Raw genomic sequence first — 14,978 nt, 5'->3', positions numbered from 1 at the left:
CAGCACTTTGAGAGGCCGAGGGAGGCAAATCACTTGAGGCCAGGAATTCGAGGCCAGACTGGCTAACATGGCAAAACCCCCTCTCTACTAAAAATGCAAAAATTAGCTGGGTGCGGTGGTGCATGCCTGTACTCTCTGCTACTCCAGAGGCTGAAACACGGAGAATTGCTTGAACTGGGGAGGCGGAGGTGCAGTGAGCAGAGATTGGACTGCTGTACTCCAGCCTGGGTGACAGAGCAAGACTCTATCTTAAAAAAAAAAAAAAAAAAAAAAAAGAAATATGTTTGACTTCAAATGATGGAAAGTTCAGCTAATGGTGGCTTAAACAATCATTTTCTTAACATAAACATTCAGAAGGTAGTTGGTTGCTGTGGTTTAATGATACAGCAATGTCAGCAAAGACCCACGCTCTTCCAGTCTCTGTTCTACCACCATCCTCAGCATGTTGACTGTTTATTCTCCCACTTACTGCTTTTTGATTGGAAGATGTACTCCTCAGTTTCTTTTATCTAAGAGTTGAGGGCTAGTGAAAGTGGAGAAAGAAATGAAATCCACTTCTCCCTCCCAGTGGGTCTCTGTCCTTTTATCCCAGAAGGAAAAAACCCAGTGGGGACTCCTATTTCAATGCCAAGAACTGGATTACATGGCCACCCCAGAATTGAAAGACCATCAGATATAATATTAAATAGGCTTTGGATTTCATTCTTTTTCTAGTACTCTGGTAAAGTTAAAGGTCACTTAGCAAAAATGCTTTTATCCAGCAGCAGAGATTTAATTTGTGACTTAAACTAATCTGGTTTAAAACTTAAAATAACTATAGTATCCCACGTGGTGGATAGCAATCTGGGCAGCACACCGAATCACCTGTGGAGTTTGTTTTTGTTTCTTTAAATAGCAGTAATTCTGATTTAATTGGTCTGGAGTAGGACCTGAACATTGAGAATTTGGTGCCTAGATCATGCTAACATGCAGCTAAGGTTAAGACTCAGTTATTTAAGGAATGGAGTTCAAGTTGTTGATTTTTTTTTTTTTTTTTTTTTTTTTTTTGAGACAGAGTCTTGTGCTCTCACCCAGGCTGGAGTGCAGTGGCATGGTCTCAGGTCACTGCAACCTCCACCTCCAAGGTTCAAGCAATTCTCCTGCCTCAGCCTCCCGAGTAGCTAGGACTACAGCTGCGTGCCACCACACCTGGCTAATTTTTCTATTTTTAGAAGAAGCGAGGTTTCACCATGTTGGCCAGGCTGGTCTCAAACTCCTGACCTCAGGTGATCCACCTGGCTTGGCCTCCCAAAGTGCTGGGATTACAGGCGTGAGCCATAGCACCTGGCCTGTTGATTTGACTTTTTAGTTAACTAGGATTTGAATCTGCTGGTTCCTCCTTGTATTGCAGGCACCAGAATTTAAGAATTAAATGTACAATATACCTCTTTCTGTAAGTAGAACATATTGAACAGAATTGTATCTTTCTTGCTAATTGAATTCTCCTAAAGTGATTTAATGCCATTAGATGTTTTAAAAAATGGTTTAAATTTGAACTATACAGTTTCAAACATATTCTAGAAAATGTTTGCTGCTTTTTTCAGTTTCACATACTTTTGTGCAATTTTCTTTTTTTCATAAAAATAAAGGAGGTTAGGTGTTAGCTTCTACATCTTCCCCTCCCTAAAATCAGTTCTTTTGAGTTCTAATTAGTGGATTTTTAACAAATTGTGTTGTTTTTCTGTTTCTCAAATGCATAAGCAGGGATAGAGGGCATGTTACTGATATAAAGCATAAGTGAGATTTTGGCAAGGATTTGGTTTTATTTTCAGGACTTATTAGAATCATAAATCCATGGAAACGGAGCAGTGCCAACACATTTTTCTTTAGTGAAAAATAACTGCTTCTGAATAGTGTGTATTATGTTTTCCAATAACATACATTTGCTACAAAGTGCGCTAATGTAGTCTAAACTTTAATTGAGCATTCATAATGCTCTAGTTGCTGTCTAGTAAACACAGTATTAACCTTATCCTATTTTGCTTTCTTTGGTGACATACTTTGGAGAAGCAGAAAATTATATGGCCAAGATATAAGTTTATCTGATTGTAGTAGTCTCACCTTAATAAAAGATTGTGTCAGCCCATGATGGAGAAATGAAATAAAAAGTAGGTAGTATCACTTAAAGCCCAAGAACTGTCACTTACACACAGTGCATTTATAAGGCACTATGGTGTAAAACAAAACTCCTCAAGCAACACATACCAGCTACAGTGTTTTTACTAGGAAAAGAACAATTAATATGTTGGCATTTTAAGTTTTTAAAATCCTGCTTTCAGGCTTGATAAATTATTTCCTTTGAAAGTATCGATTAGTTTTTTTCTTGTGATTTCCTTAGTGAGCAATAAAGACTTGATAACCAAGCATACATTTTATGTGGTGAAAAAATAAGAACTTGTTTCAAATATGAATAAAGAATGATAATTTTCTAATTATTCCTCCCACTTTACTTCTAAAAACTATAGAAATTTCAAGTTTTTACTTAGAATATTGATCTAGCTCTATTTACCTACCCAATATTCCTCTTTTTATTTTTGTAGAGACATAGGTTTTGCTCTGTTGGCCAGACTGGTCTTGAACTCCTGACCTCAAGTGATCCTGCCACCTCTGTCTTCCAAAGTGTTGGGATCAATGGGCATGAGCAGCTGTGCCCAGACTACCTCTTTCTTTTAAAATGAAGAAAAAATTAACCCACTTTTTCAAACCTATTATGTCAGTTTGAATTCTCCAGGAAGCAGATGCCAAGATAGAATTAGGAGGCCAAGAGACATATTGTGAGAAAAACCTCACAATAAGGTGAGGGGAAAGGAAATAGCAGTAAATAGGGGGAGCCTGAGACCATGATACAGATCTGATGGGTCAAGAGAGAGGCAGAAGGAAGGAGGATGTGGTAGAAAGTCTTCAAGCTGTAATAAAGCTCTGAGAAAGCCTTGGTGAGGCCAGCATGGAACTGCAGAGCAAAGATTTCTCCTAAAAGAAAACCCAAATTGAGTAGGAAAGGTCCAGCTCAAGTACCCCGGCTGTGCTCAGTCATTGGCTGGGAGCAACCCAGGGAGAGCATGGCCTCAGCATGAACGCTGTGGTGGATATTGAAGTTGTGGCACCTGGAGGCGTCAGCTAACTACACCTTTCACAGCGGGTTCTCTCTTGAAAGGAGATTGGAGCAGTTCACTCCATGGCTGCCAGGGTCTACCACTCACACAGCACAGAGCTATTTCTCCATCTGTGTTTGGGGAGCAGCTCCTCCATTGTTCCTATGGTCCTCTGCTGGGGAGAGGAAAGTTAGAAGAGGGAGACCGGGGGACAGAGACCTGGGGCTGCAACAAGTACTCATCATCTCACTCCATCACTATCCATTCTAAATTCACCTCATCCTTGGCTATTAGCTTGACACATCTTGATGGCTAGCCTGGTGGTGTGACTTAAACCATTGGTTGTGCAGGGTCTGAGACTAGTAATCGTAGCCTCTAAGGCAAGGGTTACTTCCCATGTTCATTTACCATTAGAGTGGAGGCTAAGGAGAACTGAGAGGTACCTAAGTGGATCACCTGGGTTCTACATGTATTCCTCCATGTCTCAGTTGACTAAAAGCCATCCTGTCTCCTCTAGTTATTGGAGTTACTCACACTTGCCCAGATGGAGACATCCCTTACCTGTTGATCTTGGACACAAGGAGTCCAAAATGTCCAGGAGGCATCCATAGTTCAATGAAACTCCTGCTCTGTCCCCTGGCAAGAATGTGTCTCCTTTGAAGACAAGGACTTTTAAGCCTGCAGACCCCAGAGTTATGGAGACAGGAAACATGCATTTCCTCAGAGGGTTATTGAGAATAATGGCAAGAATGATGATTCCTGCTTCTTTCCCTTGGTTGCTAGACCCATGTATTCTTATTAGGAGCATAGTGCTCTATAGAGATCTCTAATTTATTCTGCATTCTGGAGGATAGAACCTGCTTTTTGTAGACTATTGCCTGTAAACTGGTGCTCCAGCTGTGCCTTCGATAGGCCACTGCAATGTTCTATTGCGGGTTCATTGCCTCTTGATGGAGCATCTGTGATGCGATCTGGGAATCGCATGATGATGGACTCACTCCCGCACCCACTTTGCTGTGAGCTGTGCCACCTATTTGGATGCTATGTTATGAAGGATTACATGCTTACAGATCAGGCACTGTGTAAGTGTCTGGATATTGATGCTGTCTGAGGCTCTGTGGGTGAGAAAGGCAAACTCATACCTGAAATAAGACTACCCCACTGAGGAGAAACTGCTGGCCCTTCCAGAATAAAAGGAGCCCAAATGTTGTCAAGTTGCCACTTGTTGGTCTCTTTGGGAAATAGGGCCATATCAGGAGTGCTACATGTGTTCCTGTTTCTGGAAGACTCTACATTTAGAGGAAGCAGCAGTTAGATTGGCCTTGGTAAGTATCAGTTTATGCTGTTGGGCACATGTGTAGCCCTAACCTCTGCCATTGTGGCCACTCTATTCATGTGTCCATCATGCCCAATGCTGAAGACTAACTAAAGTTAACTGGCTCCAGTACTTTGTTTACTTAATTGTTCAATGTTTCTCCCTTAGTGGATGCTTTTTGATGGGTATTAGCATGTGAAAATGTTTTGTGTACATTCTCATCTGACTCCTGGAAGCTTCACCAAAGTGGCCTGTACCTGAATTTTTGTAAGGTTTCTCTCCTACCCTCTGGAACACGTTTCTTACCAAAATTCCTAGCATAGCAGCCATGTCTTCATTTTATTGATGTAATGGATCAAATGTGATATTCTACAGGATGTCCAGATGGTCCAGATCTCTTTGGACTATATTAAGACAGAGGGTGGGCGAGCTAACATAGCCCTGGTGCAAAACTGTAAATGAATATCGTTGTTCATTCCAAGGAATGTGAACTGTTTCTGATCTTATTTTCCATCTATTTTTTTTCCATCCTTTTTACCATCTGCTGTGGCAACTCAGGCATTTCACCTTTGCTCAGCAATTGGGCACTGCTTTTTCTAGGTGTTGGAAAGCCACATAAGTATGTTTGTCCCATCCCTGGGGCCTTACCAGGGTGTTAAAAACCATGTCCTGAGAAAGTGACCCCAGGTCAATGCACTCTTGCTTGTTCACTTTGGTCTTCTAGTCCTTTGGTCAAGAACTCTCATAGTCCTGTCCCTGAGAACTCCCCGACTCTTGAAAGAACATGCTGTAGGTAATTATTGCAGGTCCTTGCAACTGGGGTAGCTCTGGGTGGGGAAAGAGGGCAGATGTTGTCTTTTAGGAAGAGACATCTGTGTTGTCTTTCTGCTAGAGGGAAGTTTAGATCTTAATAAGGCCCTAAAACAAAGATTTAAGTGCAAATAGCTTAGTCTGGAAATGTCTGTATGGGAATGGGGAATGAGGCAGGGAACAGAAGATAGCCAACAAAGTGTTCATTGTCAAACAATTTACCATTGTGGATAATTGAAGAGTCATCTTATTGGGGAACTTTGGGAGCCAGTGTAGTACATATACCTCAGAGATAACCCACCCATGGGAATCAGAAGTTGGGGTATTTATACATGAACTCCCATCAGTCATGGCTGAGGACTGCTTCTGAGGGTGGGTGCAGGGGTAGTACTTCCCTAACATTTCCATCAGTGTGGCATCTGGTGGCATCAGAGAAACCTTCAGATAAAGATCCATCTGCTGGCAATGGAGGGCCGGACAATGTGCACGGAAGAGGTGAGGGTGGGCACTCGGATGGTCTACTGGCAGGACCCACTACAGGGTTGTTAACAGTGGATTATTCCAGTCCCCTCAGCAGAAAGTCGCATGGGCCCAGACTACTGTGCTGATAGAAGGGAGCGAAAAGAAAGATTTTATACAAGATTTATACAAGATTTTCCGAGTTTGTATAAAGGAATACTTGCACGGATTGAGCCTTGTCTTATAAGGCAACAAGGGATTTCGGCCATTTAATGACTTTGGAGTTAGCCTGTAAAGAAATGTTGTCCTGGTCCCACATGCATTATTTTTAATACAGTAAGGAAAGTAAATATTCATAAGATCGATGTTTTAAAATACGTATACATTATACACATTAGGAAAGGATCTGGGGAAAGGTGGCATAAACACTAATGGAATTGTAGTGTAACATACAGTCAGGAGCTATATAATGCCATTTTAATCAACAACCGTCCACATATACAACAGTGGCTCCACAGGATTACAAATGGATCCAAAAATTCCTATCACCTAGTGATGTCATTCATTGCAGTTATAATGTCATAGCACAATTACTTAAAAGTTAATGTAGCCTAAGTGTGCAGTATTTATAATGTCTACAGTAGAATACTGTAGTGTTCTAGGCCTTTCCCTTCACTCATCACTCACTCAATGACTCACCCAGAGCAATTTCCAGTCTTGCAAACTCAATTCATGGTAAGTACCCTAGGCAGGAGTACTATTTTTTATCTTTTGTACCATATTTTTACTATACTCTTTTTGTTTACATATGTTTAAATACAGATGTACTGACCGTTGTGTTACAATTGCCTACAGTTATGTAGTACAATAACATGCTGTACAGGTGTGTAGCCTAGGAGCAATAGGCTGTACCATATAGCTTAGGGGTATGGTAGGCTATACCCTGTAGGTTTGTGTAAGTGCATCCTGTTGTCCCCACACAATGATGAAACACATTTCTAACAACACATTTCTCAGAATGTATCCTTGTCTTTAAGTGACACACAACTGTACCTCAAACTCCAGGCGTGCTCGTTTTACCCATTCTGTCTTTTTCATTTGGAGACGAAATCAAAAATAAGAAATAATGGAAATCAAGAAACATTACTAGGAATAAATGAAAAAAAAATTTAAAGTACATTCTAACAGTTTGTCCAAATATTTCCAGCAGGAGCTTTTGAGAAAACCTCGTCAAGTCTGAAAATTAAAAAAAATAGAAGCAAGGGAGAATAATATACTGAGGCATTAATTCAGTTTCATTCTCACAGCTGTAACAAAAAGAATGAGAGATATTTTCCCTTTTCTTCACCCCTTTGCTCCTCAGCAAGACAGAACAGACTTTAAAAGAAAAGAAAATAAAAGAAAGATAAAGGAAAGCTGTGCTCCTTGAAGAATGGACCTGAGATGTCCAAGAGGGAAAGCATTCCAGGTGTCAGAGAGCAGTGCAGGTGGTGATGGGACTGCAGTGGAGGTGGAAGGGGTCGAGCAGAGGCAGGACTCCTGCAATGTACGGGAACACAAGGTGGAGCAGAAGGGAATGCCTCTGAGGGTCTGGAGGGCTTGGGGAATGAGCATTTCCTTGACAACCATAATGAACCAAAAGATTAAAGGCTCCGTTCCTTGATTTTTTTCCCTGGCAGCCAAAGCCCTGTGGGACTCTTCATGATGCATGAGGGAAGGAAGGGCTTCTAGAGATACCACTGAAAATATTCCACCACCTCTAGCGGGTGGCAGCTTAGCCAAATCTTTTTGATTCAGAAAAAAAAAAAAAAGCTGATTCTTGTGGCAAATTCATATCTGCAATAGAAAGGATAACTAAGACATACCCTATACTTTTTCAAAAAAACAAAAATTGCTTTTTTTTCCAATTATGTACTGAGAAGCACCATATCTGGAAGGGTGATGAGTGATATTCTGCCAAGTTTATGGCTGGAACCATCCTCTCCATGACTATTCTCAGACTTGTCCATTGGTGTAGGCACCTAGACATTCTCAGCAACCTAAGAAGAGTTTATTTTACCCACTCTTCTTCTGAATTCTTTTCTGTCCTCTAGAAATTGACATGTGAATGAGAATGGGTATATATGACCAATGGGAAGAATGGAAAAGGGAAGTGGAGAATGGAAAAGGGAAGTGGAGAAAAAGAAAGGCCGAGGAAGAGGATAGGGAAGAGAGGCTAGGCCAGGTGCTGTGGCTCATGCCTGTAATCTTAGCACTTTGGGAGGCTGAGATTGGAGAATCACTTGAGGCCAGGAGTTTGAGACCAGCCTGGGCAACACAGTGAGAACTCACTCATCTCTATAAAAAAAAATCTTTTTTTTTTTTTTTTTTTAATTATCCAGGTGTGCTGGTGCCTGTCAGTAGTCACAGATACTTGGAAGGCTGAGGCAGGAGGGTCACTTGAGCCCAGTTTGAGGTATAGTAAGCAATAATTGTGCCGCTGCATTCCAGCCTGGGTGATAGAGCAAGACCCTGTTTCAAAGAAAGAAAGGAAAGGAGAGGAGAAGAGGGGAGGGAAGGAGAGGGGAGGAGAGTGGAGAAGGGAAGGAGGAAAGAAGGAAGGGAGGAAGGGAGGAAGGAAGGGAGGAAGGGAGAAAGGAAGGAAGGGAGGAAGGAAGGGAGGGAGGAAGGAAGGGAGGAAGGAAGAAAGGAACGGAGGAAGGGAGGAAGGGATGGAGGAAGGGAGGAAGTGAGGGAGGAAGGGAGGGAGGAAGGGAGAAAGGGAAGGAAGAAAGGGAGGAAGGGAAGAAGGGAGAAAGGGAAGGAGGGAAGGAGAGAGGCTTAGCAAATACTATGTAAGCTTGAATATACAGAGCTCCTCTCTTCCATTAGTTGAAGAAGACCCAAAAGTATCTTTGGGCCAACTTGGTTAACTAAATTTTTATAGACATAAGTGAACTAGTCAAATGTCTCTGATGTTAATTTAGGTATTGACATGGACACATTTCAAATCACTTTAAAAATAACACACACATTTATAAATATTGCTTGCTCTTACTTTGACATTTCATTTAGTAAACTTTGCACATTCATTTTTGCTAGAATTATCTTCATTATCAATAGACCCACTTTTTGAGTCATCCGATGGCTATTTTCAGAAAGGACATTCAACAGTAGAGTTTATAACTCAGGAATGATGCTGTGATGCTATCAGCAGCAGAGAAAGCTGCCGTAGCTCAGAACATGCCTAAGAATCATCTAGTGACCCTCACAGGCCAGGAGAGTCCAGGTAGAACAGGTCTCACAGCAGGCACAGTAAAGTAAAGTAAATCTAACAGGTAGATCGGGATGTCATCACGGCAGGAAATATGAGTCTTTTATTCAACAAGCATTTGCTTGCTCCATGACTGGCATTTTTTTTTTTTCTGGACATAGGGATACTATAAGAAGAAAAGATGACAACCTCTATACTCATGGAGATTATGCTCTAGCAAGAGGAAGAAAACAACAAGAATTAATAAGTAAAACATATCAAAATTTAGATAGTGGTAAGGACTATGGAGAAAAATAAAGGAAGGGCTACACAGTTTCTGGGCCCTTAAAAGAAGTAAGACAATGCAGAACACACCATGTTAGTAACTGGAGGAACAGTGTTTTAGGCAGAGGGAACAGAAAGTGCTGATGTCCTGAGGCAGAGGCATGCTTTGCTTGAAGAACAGCATGAAGGCCAGTACTGTTGGTGAGGGTAAGTGGAGCAGAAGATGGGTCTGGAGAGTTATCTGTGAGCCCGATTACTGCATCAGGTGGGATATTGCAAAGACTTCTATTCTTTCTCTGAAGAAAAAGGATTGTGAGCGGAGGAGTGGGTATGATCTAACTTGTGGTTTTACAGGATCATTCTGGCTGCCATGAAGAGAATGGACTTAGAGGGGCATGTGTGGAAGAAGGTAGACCAGTTAGGAGACTGTTTCAATCATCTGAGGAAAAGGGCTGGTAGCTTGGACCAAGGAGCAGCGGAAGTTGTAAACAGCAGTCAGGAAGGTGGAGAGAAGTAGCAGAGCCCAGGTGCAGAGCCAGAATCCGAATCATAACTGCCACATAAAGGGCAAGGTGACCAACATGTGAAAGAAAATCCAGGGTAAGTGTGTCGGAAACCCTGGGAATCCACTAACATCAACACTACCTGAAGCCTGCAGATAGCACACCCCACTCACAACGCCGCAGCCCTGTCTCTTTGTACACCTTGTGTTTGAAATGATCCAGGCATTATCACAAATGAAAATGCTGTTTTGAGGGAAGAGGGACCTTTACCATTATTGAAGCCTTGTGAGAATTGGAATTCAAATATTGCCAATCACTGTCTGTTACTGAACATTTCTAAAAAGGAGACAATAGTGTGATTCTGCAGAACACTGGGCATTATCATTCATTGAGTCTGTGAGATTTGTGAATTGACAAAACTAAACCCATGCAGTGGACGGAAATGGGGAAGAGCTATGCGCTGATACTTCTAAATGCTACTGTGTTTCTCTATGAGTGTTGCTAATTACAAGACAAACAGAAGTGTGCCCTGGAGGAGGAGCATCAGCCACCAGATGGCACTATTTCCCCTGAAATGCCCAGTGGTACCAAAAGTCTCCAGGATGGCATATTCTCCAGGATTATGGAATACTCTCCAGGCGAGAACGGAGAGTCTTTCGTTATTAACAACATCTTGTCTATAGTCAGGGCCTAGAACCACAGAGGCAAAGGTTCTGTCTGTTCTGAGGCAATTAGGCTCCCCCGGCATGGGATGGCCTGAAGGATTCTGTTTTTCCCAACAACGCTCTCTTAACAGTTTAATTCAGGAGCTCTTAATCCCTGTGGCAGTGTGGTGAAATTTCTCAACTCCTTCTCAGCATTGTGTTTTTTAAATGCAAAAAATAGGATGCATAGGATTACAACAGAAGCCAGTTATATTGAAATGCAGCTACTGGAATATTTAAGCAAATGTGAGACATAGTAATATATGTGCTTCTTTATTAATGCAGTAAATAATAAAAGCCAGAGGCAGGCATCCTATCCATTGTAATTTTGCAATAGCAATAAGCAAAACAAATATGTCAAAATATCTGAAACAACTATAATGGGATGTTTGTGGCTTACAATCATATTTTATAAAGTATAATTTTAGTTAAAAGTTAGTAAAAAATAAAGGTATATTTTCTTTGCCCTTCTCTCTCTCTTTCCCTTCCTCCCTTTTTTGGTTTCTTTAAAAAAGTTTTTAAAAAACTGTTTCAGTCCATGAACCTCTTGATTTCTGTCCATGAATCTCTTGAATATTGGAAGACTCCATGTTAATGACCTTTGCTTCAGTGCCTTTTTAATGACTGTATCACACATTTTTGCCGGCTGAAGGAAGTAAAGCCTTCCTCAAGCTGGCCACACTCAAGTTAAAGAAGAAATGAGTTAATTAAAGAGGTCTTTTTTTTTAAAAAAATACATTTTTATAAAAAGGCCAGGTGCAGTGGCCCACATCTCTAAATCCAGTGCTTTGGGAGGCTAAGGAGGGAGTATTTCTTGAGGCCAGGAGTTTGAAAGTAGCCTGGCCAATATAGTGAGACCCTGTTTCTACAAAATATTTAACAATTAGCCTGGTGTTGTGGCTCCTGCCTGTAGCTCCAGCTACTTGAGGGATTGAGGCACAAGGATTGCTTAAGTCCAGGAGATCGAGGTTACTGTGAGCCATGATCACACCACTGCACTCCAGCCTGGGCAACAGAGTGAGGCCCTGTATTTAAAACAAAAGAAAAAACAACCTCCACCACTCAAAACCATCTGCATTTTATACTGTCTCTATAAAATGTTTGTTATGGGTCATGAGCAAATTTCTATTGCTTTCAAATAGAATATACATGTTTGTGTGTGTGTATATAGATATAGATATAGATAAATATAGATATATGTAGCTAAATATGTATATATGTAGCTAAATACTCTAGAGGCTGGGATAAACCATATGAGGAAGGGAAGAATACATGTTAACTTTCTTTTTGTTTTTTGAGATGGAGTCTTGCTCTGTCACCCAGGCTGGAGTGCAGTGGCACGATCTTGGCTCACTGCAACCTCTGCCTCCTGGGTTCAAGTGATTCTTTTGTCTCAGCCTCCCAAGTAGCCAGGCTATTTTTTTTTTTTTTTTTTTTTTTGTATTTTTAGTAGAGACGGGGTTTCACTGTGTTAGCCAGGATGGTCTCCATCTCCTGACCTCGTGATCTGCCCACCTTGGCCTCCCAAAGTGCTGGGATTACAGGTGTAAGCCACTGCACCCAACCATTAACTTTCAATAGTACAAATGAAAGCACTTTTGTTATTAATAATTTTATTTTTTATAAACTGCCTTAATTTTCTCATCAAGAACAACATGGGTAAGAATATTAATCATTTTACCTTTGTGCCTCATGGCCCAGGCAAATCAAAGTTGTAATTTACTGACATAATATGTAAATGACACCACGGAACTGCTGCTAGTGGGACTTTTTTAACCTCATGGGTAACAAGAGCCTGCAAGCAAGAACTTCACATCCTTTAAATTTTCTAAGATGGGAAGAACACAAACTCTACAAACTGCAGATTGGGGGATTCAGTGTTTGTTCCTAAGAGTGTACCAACCTGGAGATACTGAATGTTAAGAGACGCTGATCCCAGTAGGTGGCGCCAGCAAGCAGTCACCGAGGACAAATCCCAGCACAGTGGCTCCACTCTTTTTTTTCTGGAGCTTACTAGGCTGGACTGGCGTTTTAAGAGGATGCGTGAGTCCTCCGAAAGGCTTTTGAGGAACTTGCTAATGGTATATTTTCTGACAAGTGGAGAGGTGCACGCCAAGCACAAATTAGGTGAATTCAGAGCATTTAAAAATAAATAATCAGCCATTCTCGTATCTTACCAGTTTGTAAGATCAGCCATCCTCTCCTTTTTTCTATGGGAAACCAGCCTTCTAGATTCACAGTGGCATATGAACTTGTTTTCATCAAATAGGTTAATAGGAATGGGAGAGTTGATTTGGGAAATTTTAGGCTACATTGAAGGAAGACGTTGAATGTCTCGAACAAAAGAGACAGTGCATTTACTCTATTTTGGGCGAGGCAAACCAACCTGGAAAGTTGTACTCTGTTTGGAAAATCGCATTTTAAAATTAGATATAGACAAATTGGAACACCTCAAACAGAGAGGCAAGGATGCTGACTATTCAGCATATGTACAGGAAATAGTACTGAGGATTTGAGCTGTTTCAATATGAGGAGGAGCAGGGCTCATGGCAGGGAGGGGGATAAAGCGTGTTGCTCACAGGTTGAGGCTCACATGTAGAAGACTGTACGGTATAGACAGTAAGTGCAGTCACTGGTCTAAGACCACAAGTGAAGGGGAAATAATTAGGTTCAACTGCAGAGGAGCATTCAGTCACAAATGTTTTAAGAGGAAGAGACAATAGCATCTGTAGTAGTGAGTTCTCATTCACCAGAAGTATGCAAGCATAGGCAAGCTCAGTTCCACCTTTTATGGATTTGGGGAAGAAGATTCAAGCATTGGAAGAATGGTAGGTGAGGTCAAAGTTTCTCATACACCAACTAGTCTAGGAACTGGTGGCAGTTTGTTTAAAAACTTTTACTTGTCGGGCACGGTGGCTCGTGCCTGTAATCCCAGCACTTTGTGAGGCCGAGGCAGGCAGATCACCTGAGGTTATGAGTTCAAGACCAGCCTGAACAACATGATGAAACCCAGTCTCTACTAAAAATACAAAAAATTAGTCAGGCATGGTGGCGGGTGCCTATAATCCCGGCTACTCAGAAAGCTGATGCAGGAGAATTGCTTGAACCCAGAGGTTGCAGTGAGCCGAGATAATGCCATTGCACTCCAGCCTGGGCAACAAGAACAAAACTCCATCTCAAGAAATTTTTTTTTTTTTTTTTTTTTTTTTACTAAGTCCCTGGAAATAAATAGGCAACATGGTTCATAAATCTAAATTTATACAATGTAAAGGGCTATCATTTGTTCTAAAATTACTTCTTACTTTGTGAGGGTGACACACCTTTTGTTTTTATGAAATACTTGTCAATGATGGATTGTAGTAGGTGTATAAATATACCTTATCTATTAGAAAACAGTTTGGAAATCCTCTATTGAACTCCCCAATTTTTCTTGAATATAATAATATAAAAATGTAAACAAATTAAAAGGTCACTCATTTTAGTGATTTTTTTTTTTTTTTTGAGATGGAGTCTCACTCTGCTGCCCAAGCTGGAGTGCAGTGGCATGATCTTGGCTCACCGCAACCTCCACCTCCCAGGTTCAAGTGATTCTCCTGCCTCAGACTCCTGAGTAGCTGGGACTACAAGCACGTGCCACCATGCCCGGCTAATTTTTTGTATTTTTAGTAGAGACGGGGTTTCACTATGTTTGCCAGGATGGTCTTCATCTCCTGACCTAGTGATCCACCTGCCTGGGCCTCCCAAAGTGCTGGGATTACAGGTGTGAGCCACTGCTCCTGGCCCCAGTCTTTAAGTCCTTTCAATCCTGAGATGCTGTGATTCTAGACACTCATTATTCAGCATCCTTAAGGAGCAAGAGTCTTCCATTTGATTCGTCTTCCCAGTCAGCCTGGACTGGGCTGGCACATGTTAGGCCCTGCCTTCCTTGCTTACTTCTTCTATGCTCATCACTGTCTGGCTTCTCCTCACACTTTGACCATATAAGTGCATATCCCTAAACACTATAATTTATGTTTTGTGTGTATTTGGCCTTTATAAAAACAAAATCATAGAAAACGTGTGCTTTTATTTCTGTTCTCTTCTGCCCAACACTTGAAAAAAGAAGATTGATTTGGATTGTTGCAGGAAGCTTTTATTTTGTGGCTGAATATAGCCAGAATATAGCATATTTATTAATTTTACATTGATGGACACCTTTTCTATTTTGGTTATTTTGAATAATGCTGCTTCAAGTATTCTTATTCATATCCCCTCATGCAGAGTAGAGAAGAACTGATGCAAGTTGAATATTTTATATGAAATATAACCTTTGTGAAAATCAAGTATCCTTCCCATGCACAACCACTGACCCAATCCTTATTGCCCAAAAGGGACCCATGACTGAAATTTTTTCAACCTATTCACAAAAGCAGGGAATGAATATCCAAAAGTATCAAGTATGTTGTTTGAAATATGAAGATGTCAATCGCTAATTTTCTGCCTACTTCAGATATGTCTGTCTGAACTGGGTCTCTCTCTCTCTCTCTCCTCTCTCTCTTT

Source organism: Aotus nancymaae, unplaced genomic scaffold, assembly GCF_030222135.1.
Source record: "Aotus nancymaae isolate 86718 unplaced genomic scaffold, 86718_ANA_hifiasm-v0.15.2.pri h1tg000041l, whole genome shotgun sequence".
NCBI lineage: Eukaryota > Metazoa > Chordata > Mammalia > Primates > Aotidae > Aotus > Aotus nancymaae.
This window is presented reverse-complemented; position numbering follows the sequence as displayed.